General features: G+C 37.9%; 1 protein-coding gene across 2 annotated transcripts in view; it reads left to right on the top strand.

Moving 5' to 3' along the window:
• The window catches only part of Dchs2 (dachsous cadherin-related 2), a 257,300-nt gene that overhangs the window by 200,068 nt on the left and 39,446 nt on the right, over positions 1-17,786 (top strand). The gene's annotated exons all lie outside the window — the stretch shown is intronic.

Genomic DNA, 17,786 nt, shown 5'->3' with positions numbered 1-17,786 from the left:
CCCTGTGACTTAGGGTCTCTGGTAGTGAGGACAGCACGACATGGTGGGATGGATAGAATACCACTCATCTCATGATTCAGGAAGCAGAGTGAGAGGGTGGGCCAGGGTTGTGCAATCCCCTTTGAGGGCACACCTAAGGACCTCCTGGTAAACCTTATTTCCCAGGCTTCTATTACCTCCCAATAGCGCCATCCTGGGAATCAAGCCTTTAACGCATGGGCCTTTGGGGAATATTCAACATTCAAACTATGGTGAGGGTTAAGAGTCATCTGAGATAAAAAACAATATTAAAGCAGAATACAGTAAAGACCAAGTTACTTCTAAGGTGAGCCCTTCCATTTAAAACTCAGTTTAAAAAGAACGATGAAATGAATGGGAAGCTTCCTACTACTCTTTTTATTATTATCAGTTTTTAAATATCTGATCAGTATTGTCCTTCCTAGTTTCCTGGCATTTGGGCTTACTTAATTAAATTGGACATCTATATTTTAATAGAACTTAAGACTCTATAAATTTATTTATTAAATCTTATGCTTAAGGAAGGCTAGAAATACTTCTAGAAATAACGCAAACATATTCTGTTAACATCTATTTGAAGACATCTGAAGGAATGGGCTGAGACCCGTCTATGAAGAGTAAAGACAACCAGTAAAGGACTTAAAATCTAAGCTGAGAGGTAGACTAAAAACTGCAGATACAACAGAAAAGAGGCAAGGAGAAGGAAAAAATGATGGCTTTGGAGCCTGTTGAATCTGATTAGATGCAAGTAACCTAAGCCAGGATTGGCAGGACTTCTTAGTCCCTTGAAAAAGAAATGACAATGTGCATAAAATTGATATGATTCAAGCAGGCCACAACTGCCTGGAACATTAATTTGATACAGATTGCCAGACCATATCATAGACGACAGAAAGTGATTTTTCATTTTTAATTTAAAAAACTTTTCTTTTTATTTTTTGAATTCTAGTGGTTTTTTTGGACACTGGGGATTGAACCCAGGAGTGCTTAACCACTGAGTCACATCCCTAAACCCTTTTTAAAATATTTTACTTAGAGACAGGGTCTCACTGAGGCTGTCTTTGAACTTGTGATCCTCCTGCCTCAGCCTCCCAAGCCTCCGGGATTACAGGCATGTGCCACTGTGCCCAATTTCCAGTGGTTTTGAAAGATTGCAAATCCATTGATCAGTGTTATAATGGTCTTTATATGAGTTATGAAATAGCTGATAGAATGATTTTCCTCTCCCCAAATGCACCTTCCATTTTAACTTTATTTTTAAATGAAAACTATTTGCTTATCAGAACTTAACTTTTCTGTGGGTCACTCAAAATTCCTATCAGTCGGTGCTGCTTGCCATTCTGAGTGAATTATTCTTGCTGAATAATATATTCTCATAAGTTCTCAATACTCTAAACTGCTTTTAACATTTACATGTTCTTTTAAGAAAATAAATAGTTGAAAATTCAAACAAATAACTCCAATGTATTTACATTTGTTTAACTTTTTGTTGGAAAGTACATAGATTTCAGGTTTTAACTGACTGAAGATTCATCTATTAACGACATTAAACTTAACACTTCAGTTGCTTAAAAAAATTTTTTTAAATAGCATACTATGTGCTATTATGTGCATACATAAAAATACCACAGAGAATTTCATCTTTATGTATAAGTAAAAAGAACCAATCAAAAATAAATAAATTGATAAAAAATAAAATAAGATATAGCTTCCATTTTTAAAGCAATTCTTTAATAGATAAAAATGTTTGTAAGAGTCTGCTAGGATTTGAATCTTGAATGTTCCCCAAAGGCCATATGTTTAAGGCTTGGATGCTAGCCTGTGACACTATCTTGGAAGGTAGGAACTAGTGGCAGGAAGTTAGGTCATGGAGGAGTGCCCCTGAAGGGGAAATTAGTACTCCAGCTCCTCCCTCTCTACTTCCTTGTAGATATGAGGTGAGCAGCTGTGCTCTGCCATATGTTCCCCACCATAATGTTCTGGCTTGCCACAGGCCTGAGCAAAGGGGACAAAGGACTATGAACTAAAACCTCTGAAACCAAAATAAACCATTCCTCTTTTTATGTTGTTTATCTCAGGTGTATTATCATAGCAACAGAGAACTAACTAACCCAGAGTCAGTCATGAAATATTCACTTATTCATAAAAAGAGTCATCAAAAAGTGCCAGTTTCCCACAAGGCATGTTCTGGCTCTTCAGCATTGTGTCAGGAGAAGTTGTCCAAGTGATTCTCACTCCACTCTTACTGCTGCCCTTTCTCCCCATTTTCAAGTTAGATTTAAGATAATGTAATCATCCTGAATCTTTTTAAAAGTTAAACTTTATTACCTACAATGTTTTAATCCACTAAACAATTTAAAGGAAACTTCTAGAAGCCAGCTTGTTTCTTGTGTTTTACTTCCAGTGCTTTGGTTATTCCTATGAGGATGACTCAGCAACCCTCCTCCTCAGTGTGGGCTATTTACAACTTCATGCATTTCTTTGAATTACCCAGAGGGGAAAAATTGAAATTATGAATTATATTAATACCCTGACTGAAAGTAAAGACTCGAACTTTGGAAAATTTGAAATTAAATTAAAATATAATAATACATGGGGACACTCTAAGAAGTAAAATAAACTTGATAGTATAAAATAAATATATTGCATATTGATATAAAGGGATATCAATATTGCCTATTGATGCAAAAGAAGGGAGAAATCCCTCTTTTGGCACTTGAGCAATTGATTCAGTGAATTCTGGCTCTTCTTCTCAGTAAGGCTGGGCACATGAATGTTGACGTGTGGACATCGTGACATGAGTTAATGTAGCTGATTGAGTCATGCTTCTACCACTTGTGATGGGAAAATTCTCTTTCACTTTCCACAAAGTGGAGATGATAATGATTTCCTTATAGGGATACTGTAAGGATTAAATTAAGTTGTAGGAGGAGACTAGTCATCGTTTTTGTTTTTGATTGGTAATTTTCCTTCTGTCCCAAATCCTTACTTGGATTCTATTACGTTAACTGGGCATAAGTTCTCACCAGGGCCGGCAGTTTACATAACAATGATAGGATGAAATGAAATACTTGCAGTCTTAAAAGCCCTATCATCTGTTTCTTCTCTTCAAACCAGGTGAGACCTACATTTTCCAAGCTAATGGATTTCTCCATAGGGGTGGAATTAAATGACTCTGTCATTGGCAACTTTGAAACAGGGCCCAACATATAAATTTTTATAATAATGAAAAGGTGGAAACAAATATCATCTCTCATTCTGAGGACCAGTCTTATACTTGGGATAAAATTCATTGGAACCAACACTACCTAAGTAGCCTTTCAACAACAGTGTGGAATTTCATTCCTTCTATGATTCCAAGGTAGCTTTGAAGGAGACAGAAGTAGAAAAGCCATAGACCAGGTCAAGTTTTCACAGAAGGGATCTACCTCCCAAGGCAGTTTTTATCTCTGTAAATTCACCCCAGTCCCATAGTTAGGCCTCAGCCATAGAAGCTCAAGATCTCTTTTCATTATTATAGCAAGAGGTTCTTATTTCCAGGGTGGGAGTTGTAACCAGGATGAAAAAGACCGATGCCTACACTATGATGCCACTTTAAAAATTTGGTTTGCTGAACGATGATTGCCATATGGATTACAATAGTCATGTCGAAATGACCTGTTCTTTCTAGGGGAAAAAAAAAAGATACAGGAAGCCAAATTATAATCAAAATTTTGTTTGCTAATCCTCAACAATTAGGAGCAGGATGTGACTCAACTGTTGAATGTCATCAGCCTGTGTTACCCTTTCCTCAAGCAGAGCTTCTCCAGCACTGCCAAGTAGGACTTTGTGATGCCTTCCCTGAGTGCTGAAGCACTAAATATGTAAGAGGGTTAATGTTGTGTGTGTGGTCCCGGGGATCATACCCAAGGACCCCATACATGCTAGGTAAGTCCTCTACCATGGAGCTACATTCCCAGCCCAGGTGAATATTTTTGAACTATATTAATATTCTCTGTTGCCTATCTGTGGATAAGTAAGAGTTTTTGCCTCTTCTACAAGAAATGTCCACTTATTATGGGTAGCATTAGAATTATCACAGTAGGAATACAAAGAGTCTGTCTTTCACAAACAAAATGTGTGGTCCTGACTATAAACTTCTTAATGAAGTCTGCTCCATGGGAAGAAGGAACAACCCATCCATTCTGGTTGCTGGGGACTAGAGGAAGGACAAGAGAGAGACAGTATAGGAATCGAGTGGCTGGGCCCATGCATCCTGGATATCCCCTTTCAGAAACTATGACCCAGGAGGGACCAGTGAGATAGACTGAAGGGAAAGTGAAAAACAAAGGGCATGCTGGGATTATGGGGGGACCCCATCTCCCAGGATGGCTCTTTGCTAACACATGTCAGGGGGCAGCCAAGTAAAGTTGGCAATATATTTAGGTAGGGTAGGTACAGGGAAGCGCTCCATCCTTGTTTGGCTATTGGAAAGGCTTGGAAGACATCCTGGAATGTGGACACATATCAACAGAGTACAGGCCAGTGGGCCTGCTGTGGGGAGCATTGCTACAAGGGATAGGACGACCTTGTCCCAAGATCTGTGCATAGACAGCCTGAACACAGGCTTCCATGGCATTCCAAAGGGTCTGTAGGATCAGAAGATGCTGACATGAGGTCACATCAGCAAGGCTGGAGTTCTAAGCTGGGCGGCATTGACGTGACAGACCAGAGTCATCATGAACTCTAGGAGCTGGTAGACAGTGCACAAAGATCCCGCCTGCAAGAACGCCTCCAACACCCACCCACCCACTAGTGTCACCTTCCTGAGGAGCAACAAGAGAGGGAGGGAAGCTCAAAAACTGAGCACATGCTACAGAGAAACTAAGTTACCTAAAAATGGTGTTTAAAGGGAAAAGAAAGAGACAACATTAAATAGCATTTTAAAAATGGTCATTTCTTACTATTGTCCATCAGAGCGGTGCTCATAAGAAATACTAGATCAATAATTTTTTTATAAAACCCTTTTTCTTTATATATTTAAGTTGTTCTATGTGTAATTATAATTTTTCCACTTTATATATTTTTATTCCTTAAGGGACACTCATCTGTATTCTTGGGGATGCCCTCACTGCTCTGTCCTCCTTGACATTCATCCTATTAAATGTTGGCTAGATACTTGATTTTGTATGCTTCAATATTCAATTTGCTAAGGGACCTTGAACATCTTTTTCATCTATTATAAGAGCACTTCATATTCTCTAAAGCATTTTACCATCCTTATCTTCAGTAGTATTAAGTCTAAGATGTGGGATGAATGTGCAGTTAGAATTAGCTGGGAGGAGTTTCTGAGGGTGGGTAACGAAACCAGAAGGAAGTTTGTACCTGGCAGGTCTTCACCAGATATTCAGTGATGTCGTTTTACCATTATCATTTACTTCTAAGACAAAAGGCATCTGCCCAAATGAGAATGTGGGGAGAGGGGAGACGGTTTGTGCCAGGCAGGGGAAATGGCATGCATAAAAACTTGGAGATCAAGAGTGTGGTGAGTTCACTGTCAGGTGAAGCATCTTTTTTTTTTTTTATTTTAATTTTTTTTGTTCTTTCTAGTTAGGACAGTAGAATGTATTTTGACATATCAGAAGTATATGGAGTATAACTTCTCATTTTTGTGGTTGTAAATGATGTGGAGTTACATGGTTGTGTATTCATACAGGAACATAGGAAAGTGATGTCTAATTCATTCTACTGTCTTTCCCATTCCCATCCCCCCTTCCTTCTCTCCTTTACCCCTGTCCAATTCCATGAATCTCCACCCCTCCCTCTCCCCAACCTATTGTGAGTCAGCATCCACATATCAGAGAGAACATTCAGCCTTTGGTTTTGAGGGACTGGCTTATTTTACTTAGCATGATAGTCTCCAGATTCATCCATTTACTGGCAAAAGACATAATTTCATTCTTTTTATGACTAATATTCCATTGTGTATATGTACCATATTTTTTTTTATCCATTCATCTGTTGATGGGCACCTAGGTTGGTTCCATATTTTAGCTATTGGGAGTTGAGCTGCTATAAACATTGATGTGACTGCATCACTATAGTATGTCGATTTTAAGTCCTCTGGGTATATGCCAAGGAGTGGTGCTTGCATTAGAAGTTTTCTGAGGAATCTCCATACTGCTTTCCAGAGTGGCTGTACCAATTTGCATTCCACCAGCAATGTATGAGTGCACCTTTCCCCCAACATCCTCACCAACATTTATTGTTACTTGTATTCTTGATAGTTGCCATTCTGACTAGAGTGAGATAGAATCTCAGTGTATTTTTAATTTCAATTTTTTTTTGCTAGAGATTTTAAATGTGTTTTTCATATATCTGTGTTGACCATTTGTATTTCTTCTCTGTGAAGTACCTGTTCAGTTCCTTTGCCCATTTATTGATTGGTTTATTATTATTATTATTATTATTTGGTGTTAAGTTTTTTGAGTTCTTTATATATCCTGGAGATTAATGCTCTGTCTGAGGTGCAGGTGGCAAAGATTTTCTCCCATTCTGTAGGTTCTCTCTAGAAGCAAACTCTCTGGAATAGCTGAATAGTGTACTGTAGGAGGTCCATGTGCTTCCTAGAGATAACTTGGAAGAGAGAACCAGCAAAGGCCTGTAAGTTATCAAAAGCATCTTTGATATTCTAGAAAGCTCCACTGGAGGCTGTGTGAAGGGTGGCTTACAGGAGAGAGATGAGTTAGGAGGATACTGCAGGGATCTACATGATCAATAACCAGGGTCTCCTTAGAGCCTCAGCAGTGAGGGAAGATCAGGACACGTTCCCCCCGGGCTTTCAGTGGGACTGGTCATGATTTAGGCACCAGGGTGGGGTGCTTTAAAAAAATACTTGGACATCCACCCTACCCCACCTCACCCAATTCAGGGAGAATCTTCAAAGGAGGACCGTTAGTTAATTGGTAGACATTCCCATATGATTCCATGAGTCTAGAAAGATAAGCAAGAAATTCAAAATAGCATTAGTGTTTGCCAGGAGTTTGGAGAAATAAAGCATCTATAAATGAGATGGAGATGGGGACAAGGGTGGCCGTGACAATTCCTGGGAAGAGAGTGTTAGAAGAAAAGGAAATGGCACTTCCATGAAGCACGGAGCAATCAGCATATCTAATCTGGAGCAGAGGTTAGGTAAAGTAGAGACTGGAAAGTGACCACTAGCACAGTTGGGTGCCTGTCCCCAGAGCCAGAGAGTGGGATGGTGGGTTTGTACCCATGGGGAGGGGACTGCGATGCTCACAGTCCATCACTTCTGCTGAGTGTGGGAAGTCTTACCTGAGATAGTGTGAGGATGCCAACTTGCCAGTGGGAGACAGGAACACGGAAGAAAGGAAGGCATGTCTGAGAGAAGTCCATGCAACTAGTATGGAGGACAAGACAATAGGGAAAGGCACCCTTAGCAAAGCAGGACTGAGGGAGCCCGGAGGAGGGTGACTCTGTTGAAGTCGTTCAGGATGTTGGCCAAGAACAATACAAAAGCCCAGACTGTCTAACATGAATTCTGGACTCAGCTGTGGCTTCTCACAGAAATTGTTCACAGTTCAACAGAATTTAGCAACTTAGGAGGGAATTGGGAGCTGTGGCGAGAACTAATTTGCTCGAGTTTTATTTTAGTAGCCAGAGTGTGGTGAGGTGCAGAGTGAAGAAGTGGAGACAGCGGTTCAGTGCATGTTTGACAGGGTTTGGCGACGGAGGGAAGAAAAGGAATGTGACAAGACCACTATTTGAAGGGCCCTGAGGATCAGAGGGATATTTTGTTCTGTTTTTGAAAGCTGGAAGAGATTTAGACATTTGTGATTTATGGCACTTTAAAGTTTACCAGGAACTTTCGCTAATACTTAAATCAAAAAATGGAATCAAATATTTAGCATAAATATTAAGATGTCCTTTCTTTTATTCTTGTTCATAACGAGCACCTATCAGTTGTGGGTGTTTGAAGCCTGGTTTCAGATTATGTTGAGCGTAGCAGTGCTCTCTTCCTAAACGGCTTCTGTGACAATCAAATGGAATCATTAAAATAGTAGATTGTAGCTTCGTTACTTGGCAACTGAAAACATCTTAAAAGGTGTTTCCCTGAGTGAAATGTAATTAGATAGATGGAAATGTGCATCTTAAAACCAAACTGTGTGATCTTGAGCTGTCTTTTTGAATCTGTGTGGGCTTCAGATTCTGGCTGGGACTTGGGTTTCAGGATCTGGAAAGGAGAATAGATGGATCTTGAAAATGCAGAGAATCTCAAGTTTGACCGACAGCATGGGAATGGAAACCCAGACAGGAAATGGCTGGGCAGTGAGGGAGGGCCAGACACACCAGGCCTGCAAGCAGGACATGGGATCGGATCCAACATTGCCTCAACCCTAAAAATTCTCTAGCTCATGTTTTAAAGATAGTCTTCTGTTTATTATAAAATTAAAGATGTGATAGGAACATTTAGGGATCACTTTAGCACCTGCCTTCGCCAAGCTGTTGAGTATATTTTAAAATAGTTGAATGCAGTCATTTCTAGATAGCATTCCTAAAATCTTGCCCACTAAAATAAAATGTGCTTCCTATGGATGCCTTAACTCTGTGTTGGTTTTCTTTCCCACCTCTCTTTGCTAAAACTTACAAAAAGTCAGTAAGCAATTTAATTATTACTAATTTATTATTAATAATTATTAATTTATTTCTTTAAGTGTTCGCAAAAGAAGATGTGTTCAAAAATGCATAAAATTACCATTTTAAAGCATAGTTTTCATATGTGCGCAAGTTTTGGAAAATTTTTCCTTTTGACTATGCAGTTTCTGTGCTTCTGGGCTTTGTTTCATCCTAGGAATGATTTCCTTCTCTCTTTCTTTCTTTTCTTTTCTTTTTTCTTTTTTATTTTATTTTTGATGATGAGATGGTGGGAACCCCCTTTCTTCTTTTATTCTGACAAAATATCATTTACCACCTTAACCATGACTAAATATACAGCTATGTCAATTATATTCACGTCATTTGTGCGACAGATTTCTCAATGTTTCACATTTTGCAAAACTGACACTCTATGCTGAATGAAAAATTCTCCTTGGTTCCGTCCCCACCAGCTCATAGCAAATGTCATTCCACCTTCTGTTTCTAGAAGTCTATTTTAGATACTTCCTATAAGTGGATTCACACAGTATTTGCTTTTCTGTGACAAACTTATTTCACAAAATGACCTCAAGTTCTTCCCTTTTGCAGCATCTAGCAGGAGTTCCTTCTGTTTAAAAAGCTGAATAATGTTCCACTGCATGTCTGTACCCCTTTTTGACTGCTTTGATCAGTGGACAGACATTTAGGGTGCTTTAGCCCGTGGACCATAGAGAGTCCCACTGCAATGAATATGAATGTACAGATACCCAGAGGTCCTATCTCCGGTTCTTTTGGATATACCTCCAGAAGTAGAACAGCTGGATCATATGGTAGTTCTGTTTTTAATTTTTGAGGAACGTCCATACCATGGTCTGTAAGGGTTGCACATTTCACATTCTTATCAACAGTGCCTAAAGATTCAGATTTTTCTACATCTTTATCAATACTTATTATTGCCTATTCTTTTTTTTTTTTCTTTTTTTTTTTCTTTTTTTGCAGTGCTGGGGATCGAACCCAGGGCCCTGTGCTTGTAAGACAAGCACTTTACCAACTGAGCTATCTCCCCAGCCCTTGCCTATTCTTTTGTTGTTGTTTTTCTTTGTTTTTGTAGTGGCAATTCTAACAGATGTGGGCTGATATCACATGTGATATTGATGATTAATGATACCAAACATTTTATCATATTGCTTGGTCATTCATATATCTCCTTTGGAGAAATGTTTATCTGAGTCCTTTTTCATTTGTTAATTAGGTTTTTTTTCCCCTTGTTCATTTGCAGGAGTTGTTTATATATTCTGGATAAATCTTCCTCAGATACATGATTTGCAAATATTTTCTCCCATTCTGTAGATTGCCTTTTCATTTTATTGATGGTTTCCTTTGCTGAGAAAAAAAAAAGAAATGACATACCTCCTGTGTTTATTTTTGTTTTTGTTGGCTATGGTTTTCATGACACGGCCAATAAATCATTGCTAAATATCATATGAGGCAGCTTTTCCTCTATGTTTTCTCCTAGGAATTTTACAATTTCACATCTTACATCTAAGAGTTATATGTTTTGAGTCATTTTTGTTTTTTGTTATTTTGTTTTTGTACCAGGGATCGAACCCAGGGGTGCTTAACCACTGACCCACATCCCTAGCCCTTTTTATGTTTTATTTTGAGACACAGTCTCACTAAGTTGTTCAGGGCCTAAGTCGCTGAAGCTGTCTTTAAACTTGTGATCCTCCTGCCTCAGCCTCCCAACATTACAAGGGTGGGCTACCATGCCCAGCCTATTTTGAGTTTTGAGTTCATTTTTTCATGTGGTATAAATGTAAGGGTCCAATTTCATTATTTTACATCTAAATATCCAATTTTCCCAGTACCCATTGTGCAGCCTGGGCACCTTCCCTAAAGATCATTTGATCATATATGAGAAGAGTTTATTTCTAAGCTTTCTATTCTATGCTGTTAGTTTTTGTGTCTATTGCTATATCAGTCTGCTACTGTTTTGATTATTCTAGTTTTATATTTAACAGCAAGGATGTGTGAGACCTCTAGCCTTGTTTTTTTCCAAGTTATTGCCGTTGTTGCTGTTCTATTAGGCTATTCCAAGTCCTTTGAGATTCCATATTGATTTTAGGATTGTTTCTCCTATTTTTGAAATGCAATTCCATTGGAATTTTGTAGGGATCAAATTAAATTTATGGATTGCTTTGGGTAGTATGAACATTTTAACAATAATCTCTCCTACTCTATGAATAAGGGGGATGTCTTTCCATTTATTTGTGTCTAATTTCTTTCAGCACTGTTTTATAGTTTTTACTATGGAAATCTTTTTTTTTCTCTTCGGTTAAATTTATTCTCATGTATTTTATTATCTTTGATGCTATAGTATTTGGAATTGTCTAATTTCCCATATGGAATTTTCATTGTTACCAGACAGAAATACAATTAATTTTGTGGGTTGATTTTGTAGCCTACAGTTTTGCTGAATTTGTTCATTCATTCTAATTAATTCTGTGTGTGTGTGTGTGTGTGTGTGTGTGTGTGTGATGGTGTGTGTGTGATGGTGTGTGTGTGTAATCTTCAGGGTTTTCTATATAAAAGATTATTCCATCTGTAAATAGGGATAATTTTCTATTTTCCTTCCCAATTTAGATGGCCTTTATTGGCAGGGGGAGGCTACCAGGGATTGAACTCAGGGGTACTCAGCCACTGAGCCACATCCCCAGCTCTATTTTGTATTTTATTTAGAGACAGGTCTCTCTGAGTTGCTTAGCACCTTGCTTTTGCGGAGGCTGGCTTTGTACTCCCTATCCTCCTGCCTCAGCCTCCTGAGCCGCTGGGATTACAGGCGTGCGACACTGTAATCATGTAGGTTTCTTGATATCTCTTTTAATTTCTGTGGCATCAGTGATATCTCCTCTTCCACTTCTGTTTTTGTTGAGTCTTTTGTCTCTCTCTTTTAATTAGATAGAGTTTGTTAATCTTTAAAACAAAATAACAATTGTTAGTCTCATTTTTTTCTATTGTCTTTATTTCTCTACTTAGTTTGTTTCTGCTTGAATTTTTATTAATTCCTTGTACTAACTTTAGGTTGAGTTTGTTCTTTTTGTAGTTCCTTGTGGTGTAACATCATGTTGTTGATTTGAGATTTCTTTTTTTAATGTAGGCATTTGCCATCAGTAACTTTCCTCTTGGAATTGCTTTTGCTGCATCCCATAATTTTGGGGATGTTGTGCTTTTGTTTCATCTCAAGATATTTTGTTTCTAATTTCCGTTTTTATTTCTTTGTTGATGCATTGGTTGTTCACATATTTGGGGATTTTCCAGTTTTCCTTTTGCTAATGATTTCAAGTTTCATTCTATTGTGGTTGGAAAAGATATTTGGTATGATTTCAATCTTGCTAAAGTTATTAGGACTTGCTTTGTGAGTTAACGTGTGAGTTGTCCTGGAGAATGTTCTGTGTGCACTTGAAGAGAATGTGTATTCATTCTGCTCTTGTTGAGTGAAGTGTCCTTTATGTGTTCCTTTGGTCCAATTGGTATGCAGTTTTATTCAACCCTAGTTTCTCTGGTTTATCTTATCTGGTTGATCTGTCTGTCAGTCATTGAAGGTTGTGTAATGAAATTTGCTATTTTTCTGTCCCTATTTCCGTCTTCTATTCTGCCAATGTTTGCTTCAATGTCTGCTGATTGTAATTATTTTATCTCTCTGATGAATCGAACCTTTTAATACTATACCATGTTCTTCTTTGTCTCTTTTGACAGTTTTCAGCTTAAACTCTATTTTGCCTCATGTAAGTATGACTATCCCTACTTTATTTTCAAGACAGTTTGCTATTCCCATCCTTTCACTTTCAGCCTATGGGTGTGTCCTTTGTGAATTGAGTGTGACAGAAAAGGTAAAGCTGGATTTTCTTTTTTTAAATCTGTTCAGCTACTCTATGCATTCCAATTTGGGAGTTTAGTCCATTTATATTTAAAGTAATTCCTGGTAGAAAATACTATTACTATTTTGTTAATTGTTTTTATATATGTCTTGTAGTTATTTTAGCCTTTCTTTCTTCTTTTGTTCCATTCTTCTGTTTCATTGCTTTTTTGTTTTTTGTTTTTTGTTTTTTTTTGGTCTATTGACACACTTGACGTGCTTTGATTCCCTTCTTATTTCCTCTGGTATTTCTTCTATAGGAATTTTTATTGTGGATACCACTTTGCATAAAATATAACAAACTCTTTTAAAATTATAACAAAGCCAAACTTCATTTGCTTATGAAAATGTTGCTTCTCTGCCTCTCCCGTTGGTATATGTATGCTTTATGTTACACCTCCTCATATTTTGTATTTATTGACATAGTTTGTTGGTTAATTTTTTGTTTTTATAGTTCACATTCTAAATCAGAATTTACAGTGATTTTTGCACCACCACTACACTCTAATAGGATTCTATATTTGTCCATGTATTTACTTTACCAGAGAGCTTTGTATTTTTTATGCTTCCTTTTGCCATCCGGGGTCCTTTTGTTTCAACTTACAGGATTCCCTTTATCATATCTTGTAAGGCAAGTTTAGTGATGATGACCTCTCTCAGCCTTTGCTTATTTGGGAAGGTGTTTTTCTCCCTCATTTATGAAGAACAGCTTTGAAGTTGGGTGTGGTGGTACACACCTGTAATCCCCCCAAATCAGGAGTCTGAGGCAGGAGGATCATAAGTTCGAGGCCAGCTTCAGCAACTTAGCAAGACCCTATTTTAAAATAAAAAATAAAAAGGACTGGGGATATAGCTCAGTGGTAAAGAACCCTGGTTTATATGTATATATAATATGTATATATTTTATGTATACACACATATATATAATATACACATATGTATATATATTCTCAAATTTACTCTCAGTATAGTCTCAAATTTAAACTTTGTCAGAGAAAGAATATATTTTCAGGGCTCTGCTGACTTGAGTGTCTAGTCTGTAGTATTTTCAGTGAATAAAATTCTTTTGCACTGGAATTTCATTTGATATGATGAACATTTTATTTGCAATTAAATAGGATTGTTTGCTTTAAAGAGAAAGGCCGTGAGTAATTCTTTGCAATTCTGTCCCAATCTTTGTTCTTTTAAATGTGAGCCATCTCCATGTTTTCTTCTGTAATTGGGCATGTAATAAGCATCCTAACCCATGCTAAAAGGCCGCAGGCAAGACTGTGTATCTTGCCTGCATTGCTGTTTCTCTTCTCACTGCCATTCTTAAGAGTATATGACAGGTCAGATGACATAAAATTTTCCTGTGTTTAAAAATAGTGTCAGGAAGCACGCAACTATGATTGAGTACAGGAGATAAAGCATGCTGCACTACTGTGAAGGTTGATTCCTACCAAAAATGCGAGACATTTCTCTGTTAACAACATGTCTCTTGAAATGCAATAAAACAACCATCAGACTATAATGCGATTTGAAAGAACTCTCAACATGTGTAGTAACTGATTCCACCATGATTGATTAAAATTCATTAGTTTGTTCCTAAATGACTTCATAATTGGCTTTGAATAGAATAACCATTGAGAAATTCTGATAAATGATTTTTAAATATTGTCACAGTTTATGCTAAGTGTTAAATATTGTCACAGTTTATGCTAAGTGTAATGTTTCTAAAGAGAGTACTACATAGAGTTTGGGTTTTCCTGTCTTTCTCCATAACAAATTTTGTTTTATGCCTTCATTCACTGAGTTCTCTCTCAAGTTACAATTCTGTGGGCAATATCATATTCTTGTCTCCTTTACCACTTATAGTTTTTCATAGCATTTTTCCTTTGAGGGGTCTGCATTGAAAGGATCCTAGGAAAAAACCCTGTTTGATCTAGGGCCTTTTCTTTTTTCTGTTCTTTTCAGTGAAATTCTCTTAAATATCTGGAAAAAATACCAATTTAACTTGGTTTCAATATAATTTTTTGTTATAACCTCCAGCAGAATGGGTTTTATGCTGGGTTCCTGGTTTCTGTGCAGTAAGGAATGAGGAGCTCAGTAGTATAGGTACTATTTTTTTTTAACTTCTGCTGATCCCACTATCAGATGTGATGTTATAGCATTGAGTTGTTTTTTAAAAATAATTTCCCTTAGTTTAGAGTGACCCATAGATGGAGACCAGCATTATGCTAATTTCTCAGCCTAGAATAACTTCAGTGTCCTTTTCTCTGTTTCCTTTTCTATCTTCCTTCTTCCCATAATTTTTACCTGCTACTTATGAAGAAATAAATTTGGGGGGTAGGCGGGTACCAGGGAATGAATTCAGGGTCAATCCACTACTAAACCACATCCCTAGCACTATTTTGTATTTTTTTACTTACAGACAGGGTCTCACTGAGTTGCTCAGCACCTTGCTGTTGCTGAGGCTGGCTTTGAACTCTTGATCCTCCTGCCTCAGCCTCCTGAGCCACTAGGATTACAGGCATGCGCCACTGTGCCCAGCTAAGAAGTAAATTTTTGATACATAGAAGAACACACTTTATTATTTTAAAACTTACATTGAACAAAAGATACCAGATACTATAGATTTTAAGTGTAGGAAATTTTTCTTTAAATTATTGTTTTAATTGTACAAATTTATAGGGTATGGTGTGATCATCTGGTAGGTGTACACAGAGTAGAATGATCAAAGTCAGAGTAGTTACCATTTCTATCTCTTTAAATTCTTAAACATTTTTGATTAACTTAATAATTGCACATATTTGTGAGGTACAGTGTGATATTTCAGTGCATGAATACAATATTTACAGATCAAATCAGGGTAATTACCATATTCTTCTTATTAACAAGTGTAAAAATGTAAAACTAATATACCACTAGGTACGGTGGCATACCCCTGTAATATCAGCAGCTCAGGAGGCTGAGGCAGGAGGATCTCGAGTTCAGAGTCAGCTAAGCAACTCAGTGAGACCCTGTCTCTAAACAAAATATAAAATAGGTCTGGGGTTGTGGCTCAGTGATTAAGTGCTCCTGAGTTCAATCCCCAGTACCCCCCCCCAAAACAAACCCAAAAACTAATATACAGTTATAAGAATATATCAATCACATATATAGACAATCTCCTCTGGGGCTGGGGATGCAGCTCAGTGGTAGAGGGCTTGCCTAGCACATGCAAGGACCTGGGCTTGATCCTAGCACCACAAAAAAAAAAAAAAAAAAAAAAAGAAAGAAAGGAAGGAAGGAAGGAAGGAAGGAAGGAGAAAGAAAGAAAGAAAGAAAGAAAGAAAGAAAGAAAGAGAAAGAAAATCTCTGCTGTCTTGTAATTTTGTCCAATTTAAGATATGATATCAATCATATCAGATGATATCAATCTTCAAATGTATTCCATACGAATCTATGGCTTACAAATAAGTAGCACAATCTAAGAGCTAAAAGGGCTGGTATCAGAGAGAGGTTTGTCCTCCTATCAATGATGGGAAGACTCTGAACTGGAGTCAGGCCACAGTTGTGGTTTTTTTTGTTGTTGTTGTTTTTATTTATCTTTTAATTTTTTACAGACTGCACTTTGACTCATTGTACATAAATGGGGTGCATCATTTCGTTTCTGTGGTTGAACACGATGTAGATTCACACCATTCGTGTAATCATACATGTACATAGGATAATGACATCTGTCTCATTCCACCATTCTTCATACCCCCTCCCTCTCATTTCCTTCTACATAATCTAAAGTTCCCCATTCTTCTCTCCCTCCCCATACCCCCACCCCCATTATATATCATCCTCCACTTATCAGGGGAAACATTCGGCCTTTGGTTTCTTGGGATTGGGCTTATTTCACTTAGCATGATATTCTCCAATTCCATCCATTTACTTGCAAATGCCATAATATTATTCAGCCCATCTGGTAGTGTTTGTTTTCTTAATTAGTTGTTTTCCAACATTTAGGTATTGAAAGATTTCACATGAGAATAAATACGAAGTTCAAGCTTCTCTTGAAAAGACCAGAATCCTAAGCACCCTGAGGCCCGCTTCCCCTGCTGCCAGCAGTGAGCTGAAGTCCTGGGCATGCTGGGTGCTCAGCCTCCTCCACTAACCTGACCTCTTCACTTAAGCACGCTTCTTCTTTTTCCTCAGTGGCACTTGAGTTCATGATTCCTGCCATGTACTCATCTTGGACATCATGGCTGCTCCCGTTTCCTTTTCAAATGTTTTCTTTCACTTTTCCCTCTGTGCCTTGTCACCGCCATCTTGGAGAAGACCCCTGTTGCTGTACACTCAGCAGCCAGAGAGACCCCTAGGGTTCCCTCCTGTCCATTTCTCCCCAGTCAGTACAGTATGCAAACTTTGCCAGTAGGTGGCATCCTGTGGGGCAAAGGACAGTCAGAGGAGAGGCAGGGTCATCACAAGATTAGGAGTTCAAAGTAGTTGCCACAAGTTACATGCTTAAAACCAGAGGAAAAGGGCCTGTCAAGAACTATAAGAATGTTTTTCAGAAGTGATGGGTACAAACCAGGAAGCCAGGGAACAAAGGTGAACTAAAAAGAAGGGTGCAGGTAGCCGAAAAGCACATGAAAAGATGCTCAGTGTCACCAAACATCAGGAAAGTTAAAATTAAAAACCACAATAAGATACACTGCATATCCACTGGGATGACCAAAATTACAAAGACTGACAATCCCACTGAAATGGGAGCAACTGGAATCCTCATGTGCTTCCAGCAGGAATGTAAAAAAGGATGAACACTTTGGAAAGTAGATTGGTAGATTCTAATAAACACACATTTACACAAGGAATGAAGACATCAATCTCTGCAAACACTTTAGCATGAATGTCCTCAGAAGCTTTAGTCATAGTAGCCCCAAATAGGAAATGACCCAAATGTCCATCTATAGGTGAACAGAAAACAAATTCTGTATGCTCATGCAATAGAACATCACTCTACAATAAAAATGGAACACACTTCTGAAACTACAACCAAGCTACATGATTGTCAAAAAATTATACTGAGCAAAAGAAGCCAGATAGTGTGTGACTCACAAATAGATGAAATTTAGACGCAAAACAAATCTAGAGTTAGAGAAAACAAATCCAGGATACCCTGCAACCAAAAGTAAAGGAAAAGTGACTGCAGGAAGCAGAAGGAAAATTTGGGGGTACTGAAAATATTCAGGGTCTTTATGTGATA

This window comes from Sciurus carolinensis, chromosome 10, assembly GCF_902686445.1.
Source record: "Sciurus carolinensis chromosome 10, mSciCar1.2, whole genome shotgun sequence".
In the NCBI taxonomy this organism is placed as follows: domain Eukaryota; kingdom Metazoa; phylum Chordata; class Mammalia; order Rodentia; family Sciuridae; genus Sciurus; species Sciurus carolinensis.
This window is presented reverse-complemented; position numbering and strand designations above follow the sequence as displayed.